At 42.0% G+C, this 21,898-nt stretch overlaps 1 protein-coding gene and 1 pseudogene across 15 annotated transcripts in view; one reads left to right on the top strand and one right to left on the bottom strand.

The window, feature by feature from the left end:
- The window catches only part of LOC124035756 (F-actin-monooxygenase MICAL2-like), a 52,561-nt gene extending 38,184 nt beyond the window's left edge, over positions 1-14,377 (bottom strand). For 7 of the 15 annotated variants that reach the window (XR_006838799.1, XR_006838798.1, XM_046349411.1 and 4 more), the window contains exon 1: positions 14,184-14,377. The gene's annotated coding sequence lies outside the window, so the exon portion shown is untranslated. The remainder of the gene's footprint in view (positions 1-14,183) is intronic. The other 8 variants (XR_006838800.1, XM_046349406.1, XM_046349407.1 and 5 more) reach the window with 3 other exon arrangements.
- Positions 9,173-21,891, top strand: LOC124035757 (annotated as a pseudogene).
- The last annotated feature ends 7 nt before the right edge of the window (positions 21,892-21,898 follow it).

Raw genomic sequence — 21,898 nt, 5'->3', positions numbered from 1 at the left:
GACATACTAGCCAGGGATGACCCAAAACAACAGGTGTGAAAGGTGAACGAAAAATCAAAAAAGAAATAGTCTCACTGTGGTTACCAGATACTGTGAGAGTTAAAGGTAGTGTCTCAAATCTGATACTGGGAAGATGACTACCATCTAAGGCAAACATGGGCGTAGGCTTGTCTAACGGTCTGAAAGGAATGTTATGTTTCCGAACCCATGCTTCGTCCATGAAACAACCCTCAGCCCCAGAGTCAATCAAGGCACTGCATGTAGCACCCGAACCGGTCCAGCGTAGATGGACCGACATATAGTACAAGATCTAGATGAAGAGACCTGAGTAGTAGCGCTCACCAGTAGCCCTCCGCTTACTGATGGGCTCTGGCCTCTTACTGGACATGAATTAACAAAATGTCCATCAAATCCGCAATAGAGGCACAGGCGGTTGGTGATCCTCCGTTCCCTCTCCTTAGTCGAGATGCGAATCCCTCCCAGCTGCATGGGCTCAGTCTCAGAGCCAGAGGAGGGAGATGGTTGCGATGCGGAGCAGGGAAACACCGTTGATGCGAGCTCTCTTCCACGAGCCTGGTGACGAAGATCTACCCGTCGTTCTATGCGGATGGCGAGAGCAATCAAAGAGTCCACACTGGAAGGAACCTCCCGAGAGAGAATCTCATCTTTGACCACTGTGTGGAGTCCCTCCAGAAAACGAGCGAGCAGCGCCGGCTCGTTCCAGTCACTAGAGGCAGCAAGAGTACGAAACTCTATAGAGTAATCCGTTATGGATCGATCACCTTGGCATAGGGAAGCCAGGACCCTAGAAGCCTCCCCACCAAAAACTGAACGGTCAAAAACCCGAATCATCTCCTCTTTAAAGTTCTGGTAATTGTTAGAACAATCAGCCCTTGCCTCCCAGATAGCTGTGCCCCACTCTCGGGCCCGGCCAGTAAGGAGTGAAATGACGTAAGCAACCCGAGCTCTCTCTCTAGAGTATGTGTTGGGTTGGAGAGAGAACACAATCTCACACTGGGTGAGAAAGGAGCGGCACTCAGTGGGCTGCCCGGAGTAGCAAGGTGGGTTATTAACCCTAGGTTCTGGAGGCTCGGCAGGCCAGGAAGTAACAGGTGGCACGAGACGAAGACTCTGGAACTGTCCAGAGAGGTCGGAAACCTGAGCGGCCAGGCTCTCCACGGCATGGCGAGCAGCAGACAATTCCTGCTCGTGTCTGCCGAGCATGGCTCCTTGGATCTCGACGGCAGTGTTACGAGCGTCTGTAGTCGCTGGGTCCATTCCTCGGTCGGATCCTTCTGTCATGCTGGTGAATGAGGACCCAAAAGCGACTTGGCGAAAACAGAGTATTTAATCCAGAATAAACTTTACAAAACAAAAAGCATAATACTACACGTAAAGACGAGAACAGACTGGAGACTTGATCGAGAACTGCAGGTTGCCTCGGGAAGGCACTTGAACCTAGCAGACTCAGACACCTGCTCACCACGCAGCATCTGAGGGAAACACGACACGACAGGGCAAAACATAGACACAGCACGGTGAATTATAAATGAGGATCCGACAGGGCAGGTACGGGAAACAAGGAGAGAAATAGGGACTCTAATCAGGGAAAAGGATCGGGAACAGGTGTGGGAAGACTAAATGATGATTAGGGGAATAGGAACAGCTGGGAGCAGGAACGGAACGATAGAGAGAAGAGAGAGCGAGAGAGTGAGAGAGGGAGGGGGAGAGAGAGGGATAGAAAGAGGGAAAGAACCTAATAAGACCAGCAGAGGGAAAGTAATAGAATGGGAAGCACAGGGACAAGACATGATAATAAATGACAAAACATGACATCCCCGCAGCAATGTTCCAACATCTAGTGGAAAGCCTTCCCAGAAGAGTGGAGGCTGTTAGAGCAGCAAAGGGTCATGTAGTGTAACTGCTCTGCTGCCTACTGGAGTTGGTCCGAGTGACACCACCTCTCCTCTTCCACTGTGCAGCAGCTGTTGAGAGATCGATATGCCATCTGTCCATTAAGAAAAGTGTTATTATGTCTCTGCCACATTTTTATGTTATGTTTATTTAACTAGGCAAGTTAGTTAAGAACAAATTCTTATTTTCCAATGACAACCTAGGAACAGTGGGGACAACCTTGTCAGCTCGGGGGTTTGAACTTGCAACCTTCCGGTTACTAGTCCAATGCGCTAACCACTAGGCTACCCTGCCGCCCCTCAAATGATAAGCAACTCCACATGGGAGGTGTTAGCTTGGAGCAAAGATACATGAGAGTTCTGTTGTCAAGTCCTTGAACCAAGTCTTGGTTCTCAGACAGCTTTCAGTGAAGCATTTTGGGAAACAACTCTAAATAGGCATACTTAAAGGAACAATCTTTAGGTATTAGTCCACTGTTGATACAGTCTCAAAATGTTTTGCATGTCAGCAGTTGAGTTTTCAAGATATAGGATTTTCAAGAAGCAAAGTGTCACTCATGATGATGCATTTTGGGACTGTATTACCGTGGGCTAATTTAAACAAATTAAAAAATACAGTTTGAAAGGATTTTCCCTGGAACATGAGCACTATTTGTGGTCACTGAAAACATTCCAGTTCTCATACAAACAAAATCATTCTATCTTACAGAATCCTGTTCGGCCCAAACTAGCTGTATATTTTGCATCCTGTTCGCTCTTGTTGTTTCTTTGCCTTACAGTCATTCATCCTGGATAATGGGATGTTAGCTCGTATTGAGGACAATGTGGGAGGGGTGTCAACTTTTGTCCCCAGGCTGATACACACACACCATAGTGACCCCCGGCTCCTGTCCTAGTGTCAGACACAAAACCCTACAGGCCTCGCTCTGGAGACAGCCAAGCCCCAGACTGCATTCCAACGCTGCATGCCTCACATAGCACTGAACTGCTCTATCAACAAGGAAGGCAACGCCTACAGACCTCTGTCAATGGTTCAACCACAGATATCCAATGGCGTGCTCATGACTCTGGGCCCATTCTGTAGGCTGTTATCAGTGTGTTTTGGTGATGTAATGTTCACGAGTGCTGAGAGAGGGCTGTGAGGGGCTCAGCATAGCATGCAGGTGCTTTAATTAGCTTTGGGCAGGGTCATTTGTTTATGCAGAGGATGTATTATTATGCTGCTGTGGGGTAAGGGTGTTCCCCTTACCATGCAAGTTGTGGTACAACACAACATCTCCATTCACACCATTGTTGAAATAACAGCAAATGGTGAGAAAATCCTGAATGGCCTACTTTGTTCTCTGGTTATATTGGACAAGTTAGATGTGACAAATTATGGTATTTGCAACTGTTTTTTCTGTATAGATTTCATAACAAAAAAACATAGGGACTTCTGTTGAACTACAGTAAACACCCGCTTTGTCTACCACTAACAAGTAGTTGTACTCCCAAAGCAACATTTCAGGAAGCAATTTTAATATGCGGCTATCACAATATCAGACCATTTCCAACGAAGACATACAGTAACTACAACTCGTGCTTGGAAAGTTTAAATATAACCAGGGGTTTGTGCTCCAAGCTTCACAAATTGTTTTTTTAAAAGCTACAGTATGAAGACCTGCTGGAGAGGTCTTTCTGTGTTGGTTAATGAAAGCTAGCACACACTGCCCTCACAGCGCCTTTGGAAAGGTTTCAGACCCCTTGACTTTTTCCACATTTTGTTACGTTACAGCCTTATTCTGAAATTGACTAAATTAATGCTTTTCCCTCATCAATCTACACACAATACCGCATAATGACAAAGCGAAAACAGTTTTTTTGAAATGTTTGCAAATTTATAAAAAATAGATAACAGAAATATATTTATACTATTTATACTTACTTATTTACGTAAGTATTCAGACCCTTTGCTCTGAGACTCTAAATTGAGTTCAGGTGCATTCTGTTTCCATTGATCATTCTTGAGATGTTTCTATAACTTGATTGGAGTCCACCTGTGGTAAATTCAATTGATTGGACATGATTTGGAAAACCACACACCTGTCTATATAAGGTCCCACAGTTGACAGTGCATGTCAGAGCAAAAACCAAGCCATGAGGTCAAAGGAATTGTCCGTATAGCTCCGAGACAGGATTGTGTCCGGGCACAGATCTGGGGAAGAGTACCAAATAATGTATGCAGCATTGAAGGTCCCCAAGAACACAGTGTCCTCCATCCTTCTTAAATGGAAATTGTTTGGAACTACCAAGACTCTTCCTAGAGCTGGCCGCCTGGCCGAACTGAGTAATCGGGAGAGAAGGGCCTTGGTCAGGTGAGGTGATCAAGAAACTGATGGTCAATGACACAGCTCTAGAGTTCCTCTGTGGAGATGGGAGAACCTTCCAGCAGGACAACCATCTCAGCATCACTCCACCAATCAGGCCTGTATGGTAGAGTGGCCAGGTGGAAGCCGCTTCTCAGTAAAAGGCACATGACAGCCCGCTTGGAGTTTGCCAAAAGGCACCTAAACACTCTTAGACCATGAGAAACAAGATTCTCTGGTCTGATGTAACCAAGATTGAACTCTTTGACCTGAATGCCAAGCATCACATCTGGAGGAAACCTAGCACCATCCCTACGGTGAAGCATGGTGGTGGCAGAATCATGCTGTGGGGATGTTTTTTAGTGGCAGTGACTGGTAGACTAGTCAGGATTGAGGCAAAGATGAACAATCCAAAGTACAGAGAGAGCCTTGATGAAAACCTGCTCCAGAGCGCTCAGGACCTCAGACTGGGGTGAAGGTTCACCTTCCAACAGGACAACGACCCTAAGCACACAGCCAAGACAACACAGGAGTGGCTTTGGGACTAGTCAAGTCTCTGAAAGTCCTTGAGTGGCCCAGCCAGAGCCCGGACTTGAACCCGATCGAACATCTCTGGAGAGACCTGAAAATAGCTGTGCAGCAACATTCCCCATCCAACCTGACAGAGCTTGAGAGGATCTGCGGAGATGAATGGGAGAATAAAGGTGTGCCAAGCTTGTAGCGTGATACCCAAGAAGACTCGATGCTGTAATCACTGCCAAAGGTGCTTCAACAAAGTACTGAGTAAAGTGTTTGAATACTTAAGTAAACGTGATATTTACGTTTTTTATTTGCAATAAATTAGCAAACCTTTCAACCTGTTTTTGCTTTGTCATTTTGGGGTATTGTGTGTAGATCGATGAGAGAAATCAATAATTTAATACATTTTAGAATAAGGCTGTAACGTAACAAAATGTGGAAAAAGTCAAGTGGTCTGAATACTTTTCCAAAGGCACTGTATGGTCAGCTAGAAGAGCTGATGCTACATTGTCCCAGATGGAATACCATGACCTCACCCATGATCTTCATCTGACAGCATGGAAAGGCAATCAGCAGGCAGACAGCACCAACCCACAGAGCACCCGTAAAAAAACACACATTTAAAAAAGAGAGCGAGAGAGAGAGAGGGAGAGACAGAGACAGAGACAAAGAGCAGACCGCGGCTGGGATCAATGGCCATTCCAAGCTGTTTTTATGAGAGCCTGAACGTTCAATTTCACCATACTGTACAATCATACCTGTTTTTTAAATCATATCTGCCCATCTATGACTTGGCTAATGACTAATCCATTTGCAAACACTGGCTATTCATTTTATGCCTGTTATATCAAACAAACCAACCCATCACTGGTGCTTTCACAGTACACCACAGGCGTCTCAGTTACCTGTTATTGTATTAGATAATAGTTCTCATAACAACTTTGTTATTTAAAGACACTTGACTCATGACTCTGACAGAGTATACGCTACAGAGAAACTGAGGCAGAGCTATAGTATATAGTATATCTCCTGAAGGTTATTCTGAGCTCAGGTAATCCAGTGCAGTTTTCAGAGGGATGAGTGTACATGCTATCAGTTTCCAGAGGAGGAATTCCCGAGATGTGAAGTATGTACCTGTTACAGCTGGCCTGCCAAGGCAGAACAGCTAAAGGGAGCTAGCCAGAGACACACACTCCCTCAAACACACACATACCTGTACACGCATTATACTGTAAATAATCGGCACATTTTCTTTGAGAACAAAACAATTATTTAACCACTAGCTGTTTAACCAATGTTCTGTAATGTTTCATTTATTCAATTTGAGTTATAACCGACACTCTCATTAGCATGGTTGCTCATGCGCTTACATTCTTGGTAAGAATCAAAATAGGTTTCATTTCCATACCACATGAGCCATCAGCTGTGACTTAAATTCCCCCTCAATTACACATGCAGCTCCATGCAATGAGACTGGTAGTAGAGCACATTTAATGAGAAGGAACCCGCCACCTTAACACCTCACATACCTTTATAACAACACCAGTGTCAGGTTGTATTAAGACTTGGTCTAATAACAACCAACCAGGCAATACACGGTCTAAGGCAGGAAATACTGGCCAATAACTTAATAAGTGTGCCCATTACTACATCAGCCAAGGTCATAGAAACTGAGCAATATAGTACATACTGCTAGACCAGTAAAACACAAAACAATGACGTGATGTCCATCGTTATTGCTCCACACAGCCTCTAGCTTTCAAAAGACAATGAGAAGCTGACGACTCAAAGGAGAACAGTGGGAGGGCTGGGAATGACACGTAATGCAGTTAATTACCGAGAGAACTGAAGGGAACCAGGAAGTAAGCCCTCAACCCCTGATAAGCAGACATTACGCCTCAGAGCTGGACAACAATCTAAGAAAACCATATGTTCCAGCATCCCGCCAACAACTTTGCCCCTCTCCAGCCCTCATATCTCGCTTGTACTATCTCAACTCTGAGAAATCTGGCTGCTTCTTCAGGCAGCGGTGCCAAAACAAAGGAGAGCGTCTTGGACACGGTTAAAAACACTGCGTTATCTGTCCGGTCCCAGTGAATGTCATTCATCTAGAGAGGAGAAAATAATGAATTTACACAGAAGCAGGCGCTGGAGAGGTGAAGCAGCTGTCTGCCGTCTAGAGGCCTGTCTGACCCACGCAGTGTGTGTTAACCACATGTCCTCTTGGACTTGGAGAAAGATTTATCTGGACAAACTTCAGACACACCAAGCACACAAATAATGTCTGTCCAGCTATTTGAAGTTTGACATACAGTATGTAATCCACTTGGCACACAATAGTTTGACCTTATCCAGTGCCACATTCCTTTCTTCATTTCACACAAATAAATGAGCAAATAGCTGACAAACGCAGTGAACTCTCACCATGTATAAAGATCCCACACAAAGAATGCTCTGATGTTCTTAAATCAACATTGGAAAATCTGACATATTCAATGCAATTATTACACCAATATACCATACAGTAACATGAGATCCTCACAATGTGATTGAGATCAAGATTCTTACGGTGAGAAGTGACTGCACACTGAAGGCAGATTTTTTGGTAACTGACATCCCCCCAGACAGTCTGACATCAGTCAGTCAGCAGAGGCAACTGGATCCAGAGATCCTGTTCCATGTCTCAGAATGGCACCGAGGGGTTTATAGGACAGTGTATGACCACAGGGAAGGAATAGAGGAGCCGGTAAGGCAGCTTTCAGGGAAGTCATGCTCAGAATAGACAGGTGTCATGTTCCAGAGGAAAAACAGCACATGTCCTGGAGGATAGCCTGACATCTGTACAAGGCCACTCTACAAACATACACTGTGTTGCTGACCACAAAGAGAACAGCTCCATCGGACCTGAAGGATCTGTGCCACTCTTCAGGAAAAAGGACTGCTGGACTCTGTCCATGACATTTGGTGACCATTTATTGTGATCATAGACACAATGATGGAGTGCTTAGGGGTTGTTGCTCTGTAAACACAATTCTACTTTAATCCTTACAGTAATTTCAGGGTAAAGAAAGTCATGACATGCCTCCAGGCAGTGGTGTAAACTACTTCAGTAGTTGTTTTGGTATCTGTACTTTACTTTACTATTTATATTTGACAACTTTGACTTTTACTTCTCTACATTCCTAAAGAAAATAATGTACTTTTCACTCCATACATTTGATCTGACACCCAAAGGTACTCATTGCATTTTCAATGCTAAACAAGACAGGAAATTGGTCCAATTCATGCATTTATCAAGAGAACATCCCTGGCCATGTCTACTGCCTCTGATCTGGCAGACTCACTAAACACACATGCTTTCTTTGTAGATTGTGTCTGAGTGTTGGAGTATGGCCCTGTCTAAAAACAAGACAATAGTGCAGTCTGGTTTGCTTTATGTAAGGAATTTTAAATGATTTATGCTTTTACTTTTGCTACTTAAGTATATTTGAGCAATTACATTTACTTTTGATACTTAAGTATATTTAAAACCAAATATTTGTAGACTTTTACTCAAGTACTATTTTACTGGGTGACTTTCACTTTAACTTGAGTCATTTTCTATTAAGGTATGTTTACTTTTGTGACAAAGCTCTGATGTGTTATTGGGTCATCGGATATTTGTCAGTGTGTCTGTTTTCCTGTCCAGATTAAAGGGATGGAGCGCTGCCACTGTGACACTGCCTTTGCTGGAGGTGAAAGCACAAGGCCTGACTCAATCTGTCACACCCTGATCTGTTTCACCTGTTCCTGTTATTGTCTCCACCCCCTCCAGGTGTCGCTTATTTTCCCCCGTGTATTTATCCCTGTATTTCCTGTCTCTCTGTGCCAGTTTGTCTTGTATGTTTCCAAGCCATCCAGCGGTTTTCCTGTTCTCCTGCTTTTTGCATTCTCCCTTCTCTAGTCCTCCCAGTTTTGACTTTGTACCTGCCTGCCACTTTGTACCTCCTGGTTTTCACGTTTTTTTCCTGGCCATGACCATTCTCTTGCCTCCCCTTTTGGATTAATAAACATTGTAAGATTCCAACCATCTGCCTCCTGTGTCTGCATTTGGGTCTCGCCTTGTGCCTTTCACACAAACTCCTTTTAAGTTCCCTTAATGACCGATTTCTGAGCTTGTACAAGCCAGGGGGAACTTGTTAATGTAGTCTAGGTGGAGATTTATAACCTGCTGGTTTAAGTTGGCAGAGTGGGATCCTACTGAAAGGATCAACCAATTTAAACCATGCATAAATCCTGCAAGTGATTTGGTTTCTGAGCCTCAACCTCCCACACCCTTTTTCTGTGCTGGAGCTGTTGCCTGGAATCATGTGCTCACTTCCACAGTGTGGCTCTAGGAAGGAAGTAATGCAAAGAGGAAGAAGAAAGTTCACACAGTTCTGCTCTGGGATATTGTGAATAAGCCTACAGACAGACCAGTCAGGCTGGAATACGCTGCTCATTTGGAATGCTGTCTGCTGACTGACAGAGACAAAAGTATTGTTGACTTCAGCTTATTTGTCTTCTTTACAGTAGTGTGTCCTGAGAGAGTGACATAGCTCTGAATCCAAAGGCTTGGTTCATTTAAAACGAGTTATACTAGTTAAACTAGTTATACAATTACATTCACCTATTTTATTTTTTCAATCTAATACATGTGTTTATTCATTCACAACTAGGATATTGCTGGGCCCCGAGCAGGCAGTGGGGTCCCCTGGTCTTCTGGTGCCAGTGATGTGGGAAAGGAGACTTAGCAGAGACAGCTCAGAGGTGAGTACAGTGGCGGTAAGAAGAAAACAGAGTCACACAGTTGTACGATCTTAATTTGAGACAGTTTGTTACAGCAGGGAAAGTATCCTGTGGCAACAGGAAATGTGAATTATTATGTGGATGGGGGGTGGTGTGGCTAATGGTGTGGCTAAAATGCCAGGGCTGAATATTTGTCCCAGTCTGCCCCTGAAGCCTCGACACAACCACTAATTACAAACTTAGAAGATGAAACTGGCTGCTGGCAGCATTTGCATCCAAGCCAATTTTGACTAAATTACAAGAACAACAGGTTCATGCTGAGTTTGGGAAACTCCCTTAAGGGGGCAAATTCAGATATTTTGGCAACACACTAACTCTTGAGTTTTAACAAAATGTGGGTCTTTTCATGTAGACACATTAAAACGTATTAAATCAGCGTGGATTTGATCTTTACCCACCCACCCCTTCCATTAGACTAACTGTGACATCTAGAGAGAGACCATCAACCTTCAGCATCTTTACATTCACTCCTGATATACAGTGGGGCAAAAAAGTATTTAGTCAGCCACCAATTGTGCAAGTTCTCCCACTTAAAAAGATGAGAGAGGCCTGTAATTTTCATCATAGGTACACTTCAACTATGACAGACAAAATTAGAAAAAAAAATCCAGAAAATCACATTGTAGGATTTTTAATGAATTTATTTGCAAATTATGCTGGAAAATAAGTATTTGGTCACCTACAAAACAAGCAAGATTTCTGGCTCTCACAAACCTGTAACTTCTTCTTTAAGAGGCTCCTCTCTGTCCTCCACTCGTTACCTGTATTAATGGCACCTGTTTGAACTTGTTATCAGTATAAAAGACACCTGTCCACAACCTCAAACAGTCACACTTCAAACTCCACTATGGCCAAGACCAAAGAGCTGTCAAAGGACACCAGAAACAAAATTGTAGACCTGCACAGGCTAGGAAGACTGAATCTGCAATAGGTAAGCAGCTTGGTTTGAAGAAATCAACTGTGGGAGCAATTATTAGGAAATGGAAGACATATAAAACCACGGATAATCTCCCTCGATCTGGGGCTCCACACAAGACCCCCCCCCCCCGTGGGGTCAAAATTATCACAAGAACGGTGAGCAAAAATCCCAGAACCACACGGGGGGACCTAGTGAATGACCTGCAGAGAGCTGGGACCAAAGTAACAAAGCATACCATCAGTAACACACTACGCCGCCAGGGACTCAAATCCTGCAGTGCCAGACGTGTCCCCCTGCTTAAGCCAGTACATGTCCAGGCCCGTCTGAAGTTTGCTAGAGAGCATTTGGATGATCCAGAAGAAGATTGGGAGAATGTCATATGGTCAGATGAAACCAAAATATAACTTTTTGGTAAAAACTCAACTCGTTGTGTTTGGAGGACAAAGAATGCTGAGTTGGATCCAAAGAACACCATACCTACTGTGAAGCATGGGGTTGGAAACATCATGCTTTGGGGCTGTTTTTCTGCAAAGGGACCAGGACGACTGATCCGAGTAAAGGAAAGAACGAATGGGGCCATGTATCGTGAGATTTTGAGTGAATACCTCCTTCCATCAGCAAGGGCATTGAAGATGAAACGTGGCTGGGTCTTTCAGCAAAACAATGATCCCAAACACACCGCCCGGGCAACGAAGGAGTGGCTTCTTAAGAAGCATTTCAAGGTCCTGGAGTGGCCTAGCCAGTCTCCAGATCTCAACCCCATAGAAAATCTTTGGAGGGAGTTGAAAGTCTGTGTTGCCCAGCAACAGCCCCAAAACATCACTGCTCTAGAGTAGATCTGCATGGAGGAATGGGCCGAAATACCAGCAACAGTGTGTGAAAACCTTGTGAAGACTTACAGAAAACGTTTGACCTCTGTCATTGCCAACAAAGGGTATATAACAAAGTATTGAGATAAACTTTTGTTATTGACCAAATACTTATTTTCCATCATAATTTGCAAATAAATTCATTAAAAATCCTACAATGTGATTTTCTGGATTTACTTTTCTCATTTTGTCTGTCATAGTTGAAGTGTACACCTATGATGAAAATTACAGGCCTCTCTCATCTTTTTAAGTGGGAGAACTTGCACAATTGGTGGCTGACTAAATACTTTTTTGCCCCACTGTAAAACCTTATAATCTTTCTAGAAATCTGCTTTTGGGGAGAGCAAGTCAATCCTGCTGATGTATTGTTATTCCAGATAGCATAGGTATGGTGATGAAACAGGAGAAGAAAAATGAAGTGCACCGCTACAGATAAACTTTTGATTTGTTAATGTCTATTGTATACACTGCGCAAAAACATTGGCACTGAAGTAATCACATTTGTTTATGTTGTATAGTCTTGGGAAAAGGTTCCATATCGAACCAAAAAGGGTTCTATCGCTTGCTTCTTATATGGAACACCTAAAAGTTATGTACAGTAGACCAAAGAACTTTTTTTTCCTAAGAGTATACTCCCATGGCTAACAGCAAATGTATAAATCTTACTGAACAATATTATTTGTACTGTTGAACATTCCTGAGGAAATTCCAGCAAGAAAGGAATAAAATAATGTCTTTTTTGTTTGAGCATGAAAATGTATCCAATCCAGGGAGAACAGACTCCTTAAATCACACATGGACAACCAATACCTGAGACAGATTCAGAGACAGACATGTAGTGTATTGAGATGTTGACACATACTCTATCAGTAAGGTAGTGAATCACAGAGTAATAAAGCATGACTTTAAGTCTTACAGCACTGTGAGGAAGAGCGTGCCATGTTTTCAACCGGCACAGGATGCACAGGAAATTATTGCTCATTCAAGAGGGGGCGGAAAATTACATGACTGTGTGATTGCTGCTGCCTTCTCAAAATGTCCTTACAGAATCACAGCTGCTCTCTCATGGCCAGATATTCAGTGGCCTGTTTTCTAGAGTGACTTTGAGATAAACCTGTCAGACAGATACCCCCACATACTGTAGGTACACTTTCAAGAGTACCAAAATGAAAATTTACAATTCAATTCAGATTTCAGTCATCCAAAAATGTGTGCTTATAACAGATTATATACTGTATCTAAATACCTTACAGATGTCTCTGAAACGGATCTGTGATCATCTGACCATGTGTGCTGTAATTAACGTAACTCACCTTGGACAAAGAAAAATATAGCCTACTGTACAGTATTATTTAAAGTCAGAAGTTCAAACTCAAAATCAAACACGTTAGTGAGTAAGCTTAGAACTTCCCATAATTCTTATGAAACGGGACCATGAATTCATCTGACAGAAACAGCAATGCTAAAGCAGACAGACAGTGTCACAATACCTCTCCCAGTGTCACAATACCTCTCCCAGTGTCACAATACCTCTCCCACTCCCCAACGACACGCAAAGGGCCGTAAAGTTGTGTAACTCTGTGTTTCACTACTAACAGCTGCAGGAGGAGAACATTCGCACTGGCTTGTGCAGACAGTAATATCTGTTGATATAAATACAACATAATTGCGCCTTTACAATATACTATGATTAAGAAAACAATCAAATAATAAAATAGTTTTCCTGAGGTAAAAGGGTGATGAACCCTCAAAGAATGACTGTTTAATCATGGTCTTTCTCTTAATGTACCTCAATGTAAAGAAAATACCATGCCATGGTGGAAGCCTATACCACTGTAAAACTCAGCCAGATACATCAAGAATAAAAGCATAGCCTGCCAGAGAACCTGTTGGGGGTCCAAACTGAACATATTTAAAAGAGATGTTAATACACACCTTTAGCTTTGCTTTTCCTTAGGTTGCTTTGTTTAGTCTTTCAGTTTGTATAGTTATTCTTCTGTTTTTTATGTTTGTTGTGTAGTGAATATTTCTGTATTTATTTTCATTGTTTTTTATTTATGTTTTTTTCCTGTGAAGCATATTGTGTGGCATTCATGTCTGAAATGTGTCACGTAAATAAATCGCGATTTCAATTGATAAATGAATCCAAAATTGTGACCAATTCTAATTTGGCGTAAACATACTGTAGTCTCGCCTGAGTCAAGTGATGATTGAAGACTAAACGATTATCTCTGAGTATCCAGGCTGGAACTTTTGTCACAACTTCTCCCATATATGAGTATTGTCTCAGGTGACAATCACGCTACTCAAACTAGTAGTACAGTGTTAGTAATGTACTGTTTCTCTCTTAATGTAACACAATGTAACATTAAAGAAAATACCATGCCATGGTAGTAGCCTATACCATTGCAAAACTCAGCCAGAAACATCAAGTATAAAGGCTTTTAAACCTGGATTATGGCGGAGACACATACATCATTATTATAATGGTTGAACAAACAGAGCCATCTTATCAGAGTATGGAGACAAATCAGATGTTTTATTATCCGGTTCAGACACACAGGCTCATACTGAAGGTACAGAATGTATTTATTTGAATACTAAAGCAAAGAGCATGTACAAATCCCAAAGTAGAGAAACGAAATTAATTCCTAAAATAAGATTCGATTTTACAACCTTGAATGAACTATGTCACAGTGTTCAGACTCAGCTGTCATGTTGCTCAATTGCCTAGACATCTGCCCAGCGGTCACTGATTTGTGAAACATGCGTAATTGGAAGTGTGACTTACCTTAGTTTACAGAGGAGAAAAAATAAGTCAACTGGTCCAGTCTTCGCAGTTGATTGAAGAGGGATATTCAAAACCGCAATGACCGGTCAGAGAAAATGTATCTAATCGAATTTGCGCTGGCTATATGTGTCGGTGTGTCTCTTCCAGTCACTCATTCTGAACTACTACTGGGCTAAATTATTGTCTCACTCGGTCTCACCACCACTGTACGTCCCGTCTATTGCACGAGGGCGGTGCAGGAGATTACAAGACCCAATGGTAACTGCTGATACACTGTGCTCGAAATTTAAATTATAAAGGCTTCATTACAACTGTAGACACAAATACTTTTCATGTAGCCACAGTGCAAAAAATTACAGCATAGATAGTAGTATACTCTGATTATTTTGTGGAGAATTAAGCTGGATTTAAGTTTAATGGGTATTTAGCTAATTAAGCAACAAATAAATTAACCAAATGGAATATCGGCATATAGCCTAAAGCATTATGTATATCATTGTAATAATTCAAATACATTTTGAGGTATAAGTTGGACTCAGCAAGTGATTGAGGCACGTGCACAGGCTCTAGCACAAACATATCTTCAGCTGTTCAGTGTCCAGTATAATGTTTCAAGAACAAACAAACAAAACAAAGAACTTGCGTCAAATTACGCTAAATTAACTGATCCATAATAGGCTACATTTGGCATTTACGCAGTGAGTAAACATGGACTGCTTTAAAGTATTGACTGTTTTTTCCATTACATAAAACGACACGTTCGGATGATGGCGTTGATAAGGTCAGTTATTCACCGTGACACCTCTATGCTCCAATGTCTTCACAAGGCTCTCCATACCAAGAAGTGCTCTCGAAAAAACCTGGTCTCAGACTAGACGTAACATAGTAAAATATAAATCCGGGACACTCACATTAGTATAATATGTTGTTTGGTATGGTTACATAAGATGGTTACTTAGTCGAGTGGTTTCTCGGGGTGGTGGGTGGGTGTTTACCCATAGGTCTAGCAATTATAGTTTCATAGCCATAAACCTATAAACTAGGCTACTCCACAGTGATTTAGACTAGGTTACTGAAAATATATTCCATGCAAATGACGCCATCTAGTGGTAAATGGGCAAAAACATGCGCCAGAGGGACATCCACATTAACGCACAGTCACAGCAGACTATATTACTGTGTAGCCTAACTATCACAACTTTAATACATTGTAATTAGGTCTACTAATTGTGAAATATAATAACACGTGAATTATAAACTTCTAATTGAAGAGTAACAATAAAGAGTATTCGCCAACATAACACAGATCTCATTACACAGATGTCCCAACGTTAACCCGGGCTCTAGGCAAGTCTGATCATTGCTCAAAGACGAGCAGTCAGCCCATTGCGGTGTGCCACCATCCCTCCTTCATTGGCGGAATCCTCCCCCAGCCTGCAGCGGTTGGCCCAGAATAGGCTCGTCACTGGCGTTACTATGAAAGGTAAGAGCATCGAAAACGTATCACCATGGCTTGCACCTGTCAATTAGGCTATAGCCTACAGTGGTCGCATAACTTGGGACAAAATAAACTACAACTTTCTCAAAAATACATGCATAAGGCAACATTATAGTCTATCCTCCCCCTTCTCTTCGGACAGAGTGACCCAGCAGCAGCATCACCGCACACACCCAGTGCGCAGATGGGACGTCCAAAGAACCTAATTCATTCGGATGCCTTTTTATCGCAGCAGCAAGGATGTTGTATTTCTCTCTTCTAACTCTGAGCCTAACGTTTATCCATGGCATCCTCCTTCCTGGTTCTACCAGGCCCGTGGATTTGGACATCAACCAGATCCTTGAGGATAATTTGGCACAAGGACACACGACATTAAACGACATGTTTGAGGGGGTAGAGCAACTGATGGAGGACACGCATAATAAACTGGAGGATGCGGTGCACCAGGTCGGTTAATGGTCAGGTCTACTCAGATGTATATTTGCAGAGCGTTGATAAAAAAATAAAGGAGCCTATTATTTCCCATAGCACCCGTTTCATTTGTATGATTTTTAATGTTATATAAAACGCAACAGATAATAGCGCAGTACACTCTTATATCATGTTAGTTGATTTGAAACTTTTATGCTAAATTAAAGTAACCACAAGTTTAACTTGAGACTTAAACATTTATCAGAATAATAAAAACAGTTGCCAATGTGGGTTGAGATAAGTCTAAGTCAATCTTAATATGCACATTGTGTCAAAAAAAACAAACAGTGGTGACCCCGATGCAGTATTGATCTTTTGCATCAAACCTCTTTAGATGGACAATGAGAGTGCAAAGTCCAGCTTGCATCCCAATAACCTTCCCTCAAATTACCACAACGAAAGCACTTCTGAGAGTGTGGTTGAAACTCAATCCATCCACACCATAGAGACATTACATAAGGTACAGTAGTAGTCACACGAAAATGTATTTTTGTACTGTATTTCATTCAAAACTACAATGCTGAAATGCTATTGTGAATTGTAATACTGTATGGTAGTAGTATTCTGGCATCCCACATTTGTTATGAAGACTGAAAGCAAAATTCCAGAAATCCTACAGAAGTGATCCTAACTGGAAATGTGTCTCTCTTTCTTTAGGAGACAGACAACAGAACCGAAGAGACCCACATCACCAGAACAGTTATCCAGTCCAGTGGAAAGGAAAATAATATTCATCATGTGAGTCAATCAACAACAATCTTTGGAATTTCCCTTCATCATGATTTACAACAGATTTTTTTTAAACACAAAAAAAACATATATCATCCACAATAACTTGAACACTACAACTCTAACTGGTGTTTTGTGTTTAATAAAGACAGTGGGCATAAGATGAATACAATTCCATCCTTAATGCAAGTCACAATTCATGAAAGATTTATTAACAAGTCATGGGTTGTTTCTCCTTTTTCTGTGCTGCTCTGCATACGGCCACAGCTGCTGTCATGTTTGGGAATCTCATTTCTCTTTCCCCATGCCCTGTACGCCTCTCATTCTCTATAAGCCGGGTTAAAGCTAGTCTTATCCAGGCAGCGTGACATGCAGGATGGTCTCTTCAGAGCTGCATCTGTCTGTACATTCATTATATATGGCAGCCACGTCTCAGCCCTGATGGGGCTGCTGATCAGGCAAGATAATAGCAAAATAATAACAGATCAATCAAGCCAGATGTGTGCGTGAGTGACTAGATTACTGCTATGACCGGCCTCTGACCACGACACAGTGCAAGACAAGAGGTGCTCAATCCATCTTATCAGCAAAAGTCTGAAGGGTTTTTAGTTATTTGTTTTGGGGGGTTTTAGTCACAATATCTAGCTGCATAGTTTTGAACAATAACTGTGAAATGTCTATCATTTGATTCGGGGTTTTTGGTAAACATTGCGTGTAGTCATTTTCATAACATCCTGCACATTAAACATTTTCTTTATTGCAGTCACAGGTTTTAATATTTAGTTAAAATAATAGACAGTCTCAGAGCATGCCATTCCTACCAGTCTTTTCCTTAAGATATGTGGTAGAGGGACAAGTGAGAGGGAATTGGGACACATTTTGGGACAAATAGCCCATTGTCCCAGTTTCAACAGCAGGCCCATTTTATTCAGGTCACTTTAGGCACAGATACACTACTGTTCAAAAGTTTGGGGTCACTTAGAAATGTCCTTGTTTTTAAAAGGTTTGCAAATGTTTTCCATTAAAATAACATAACAATTGATCAGAAATACAGTGTAGACATTGTTAATGTTGTAAATGACTATTGTAGCTGGAAATGGCTGATTTTTAATGGAATATCTACATAGGCGTACATAGTTCCATTATCAGCAACCATCACCACTGTGTTCCAATGGCACGTTGTGTTAGCTAATCCAAGTTTATCATTTTAAAAGGCTAATTGATCATTAGAAAACCCTTTTGCAATTATGTTAGCACAGCTGAAAACTGTTGGTCTGATTAAAGAATCAATAAAACTGTCCTTCTTCAGAATAGTTGAGTATCTGGAGCATCAGCATTTGTGGGTTTGATTACAGGCTCAAAATGGCTAGAAACCAGTCTCAACGTCAACAGTGAAGAGGCGACTCCGGGATGCTGGCCTTCTAGGCAGAGTTGCAAAGAAAAAGCCATATCTCAGACTGGCCAATAAAATGAAAAGAGGCACTCTGCCTAGAAGGCCAGCATCCTGGAGTTGCCTCCACTGTTGACGTTGAGACTGGTGTTTTGCGGGTACTATTTCATGAAGCTAACAGTTGAGGACTTGTGAGGCATCCGTTTCTCAAAATAGACACTCTAATGTACTTGTCCTCTTGCTCAGTTGTGCACCGGGGCTTCCCAGTCCTCTTTCTATTCTGGTTAGAGACCGTTTGTGCTGTTCTGTGAAGGGAGTAGTACACAGCGTTGTATGCGATCTTCAGTTTCTTTGCAATTGCTCGCATGGAATAGCCTTCATTTCTCAGAACAAGAATAGACTGATGAGTTTCAGAAGAAAGTTCTTTGTTTCTAGCCATTTTGAGCCTGTAATCAAACCCACAAATGCTTATGCTCCAGATACTCAACTATTCTAAAGAAGGACAGTTTTATTGCTTCTTTAATCAGAACAACAGTTTTCAGCTGTGCTAACATAATTGCAAAATGGTTTTCTAATGATCAATTAGCCATTTGAAATTATAAACTTCGATTAGCTAACACAACGTGCCATTGGAACACAGGAGTGATGGTTGTTTATAATGGGCCTCCGTAAGCCTATCTAATTTTTCCATTAAAAATCATCCGTTTCCAGCTACAATAGTCATTTACAGCATTAACAATGTCTATACTGTATTTCTGATCAATTTGATGTTATTTTATTGGACGAAAAATGAGCTTTTCTTTCAAAAACAAGGACATTTCTAAGTGACCCCAAACTTTTGAACGGTAGTGTAAATATTGGAAGAGGCCGTGCAACAACGTATCACATCCTCAAAAATGTACTTTCAAGTTATTTTAAAGTAAAATTTGTAAATACATTTGCAATAGTACATGGCTACAACCTCTAAATTTCTCTTCAAGACCACCATGTTTGATTTAGCCAATTTTTCCAGTACAATCGGTTTTCTAGTGCAAAACTCTGGATTGTGGGCGGCTTTTGGTACCTTATAGAGACCATCTGCATGTTTATCTGTGAAGGAGGGTGTGTCTTGAGTGTCCCCTCTTCACAGTAGTGTATCATTAATGAGGACTGTGAAAAGGGGAAATATTGCCGGTATGAGAGGCACCGATCCAAGTATCTAACCTGCAAAGCCCTCGACGTGGTAGGTCCTTTTCATGGTTATTAACAGTGTCACACACATTTTACACACCCCGACACTGAACCCATCTAGAATGTATTCGTGCAGACCTGTTTCCCAGGGGACTTTGGCTCCTTCCTAGTTCCTATTACATACAACCTCAGACCATCTCTAGGTTTTGTAACAGTGCTTTAGTGCACATGTGCACACACACAGCAATCACAGAGCAGCAGATTGCTTCAACAATATGATGCATCTGCTTCTGCATTGTTACTGCATTGCAGTGTTGCCACAAGTGTAACTGGAGTGTTTCATGACGGAGAGCTTCTCTCCTCTTGGCTGTGCATCAAAGCACGTGTCTGATTGAATAAGAGCTCCACCTCCGTCCCCCTCTATCCGAGGACAAAGAGAGAAGCAGGATGAGAGGTAATGAGAGCCTACTCTACAGACACAAACAATGTAATTGGATTTAAGACCAATGTTTTTGGCAGGGCAGAGTAGAAAACAATCCACATAATACTGTAGATACTGGCTTGCATTCAAAGTCAAAGGTACGCTGAGAATAGTTAAGGGTCTTCCAAGTTGATAAGGCCTGTGTTAATGTCCTGCACAGAAGAACAGTCACGTGTCAAGCAGCACACTATTAACTATTCATTAGATACCACTATTGGTTCAGCTTGCACAAGTAGCAGGAATTTGCTGCACCTAGAGAGCTTAGGAGAGTTACAAGAGACTGGTCATGCCATTCCATGACCATGGGCCTGATATTATGCCATGAATGTCATCTGACAATTTATCACTGTGTGTGTGTGTGTGTGTGTGTTCCAACCCTGCAAAAAGGATGAGGAGTGCTGTACAGGACAGCTGTGTGTGTGGGGCCAGTGCAGCCAGAACACCACTAAGGGGGAAGCTGGCAGCATCTGCCAATACCAGAGCAACTGCAGCCCAGACCTCTGATGTGCTTTCCATAAAGGTGAAAGCCACAAGATCACACACGGAACATAATTCCTCTGCTAAATTATACACCATGAGTCATTCTACATGAAATTAACATCATCTGTGGGGAGCGAAATGGGCTCCTTTCATGTGGCTTTGACTCAGCCAGATACAGGGATTGCTTTGACATCCAAAAAAGGGAGGCTTCAAATTGCGATACCACAAAGCCTCTGTCCTTAATGTAATTGTCCCTAGCCAATTATGATAGTCATGAAGTCAAGTGAAGCAAGGCACATAGAAGTTTCAGATAGTTAAGTGATCATGTGAAGGCCCATAACCTGCTTTCCCTTCCAAGCACTGTCCATATACTGTAGTCCTATATTAAATTTTCTGTAGTAATGTCACTTACCTTTGTCACTATCCATCTCTCTCCCCTTACTTTGTGGTCAGCTCTGCTGTTCCCTGTGTGCACGGCCAAGCCAATAGAGCAGAGCGTGAGCACTGTCATTGCTCCTCCAATCACCTTATGGAGCTGCTGTCCTGGGACATAGAGGGCCAGGGACCAAGGGAACATTGCCCCTGTGCTGGGGAACTCCAGTGCGAACATCTCGGGTAAGAATCTATATGCTGCAAACCTGCAACATTTACATTCAATTGAAGGCATAAGTTATTACATTTAAAAAATATATTTTAAAAACCACTTGGTAGACAAAAGCCATTAGTGATCACTCAAAATGCTGTTGACCCAGTATGATGCTACAAATGGATTCATTACAAATTTCCTCATCTCTTTGACAGCCGAGGCTCCGTGTCTGAAAAGACAGAACTGGAGTGAAGAGGACCTGACAGACGCACTTTATTCAGAAATTGGCTATATTGTCTAGGAGTAACCATGCAGCTCAACCTTTTCAGGCCTGTAGACAATCAGATAGAGGGGTCTCCAGTGATTTCAGCCTAGAAAATGAAGTTGCTCACCCTCTCACAAGGCTTACATGTGAGATTCTTCCATCTATAAGCTTGTCATTGTTTATTCAAGCCATTGCAGTTCTCGATCTGCTCGAAGTTAACCAAAGCTCTAGATGTTGCGTAGTGCATAACATCATGTATGTATTAGATGGAATTTACATAGAGTATTTCCCCGATTCCTAGACATTCATAGGTACTGTGTATGATGACTACACTCCAATTCTGCAATAAGAGTTCGTGTTAACAAATATGTACTTAAAACATACCCCATCCTGCTCTCTCTGATGTCTCACTTATGTGCCTCCCTTAAGGATGCACCATTGAGGCCCTTTGCTCAAACACAATGCACCGTAGCTTGCTTAGTCCTGGTTTTTGTTTAAAATAGTGGTTTAAACAAGGACAGATGACATTTCTGAATATATGGAGCACTTTGACAGGTCAGCTCATCATGCCCACAACTTGGTAATGGAAACTGTAACCCAGACACATGCAGCTTGCACAACTTTTGCTCCTAAGAAAATAAAAGG

Source organism: Oncorhynchus gorbuscha, linkage group LG05, assembly GCF_021184085.1.
Source record: "Oncorhynchus gorbuscha isolate QuinsamMale2020 ecotype Even-year linkage group LG05, OgorEven_v1.0, whole genome shotgun sequence".
In the NCBI taxonomy this organism is placed as follows: Eukaryota; Metazoa; Chordata; class Actinopteri; order Salmoniformes; family Salmonidae; genus Oncorhynchus; species Oncorhynchus gorbuscha.
This window is presented reverse-complemented; position numbering and strand designations above follow the sequence as displayed.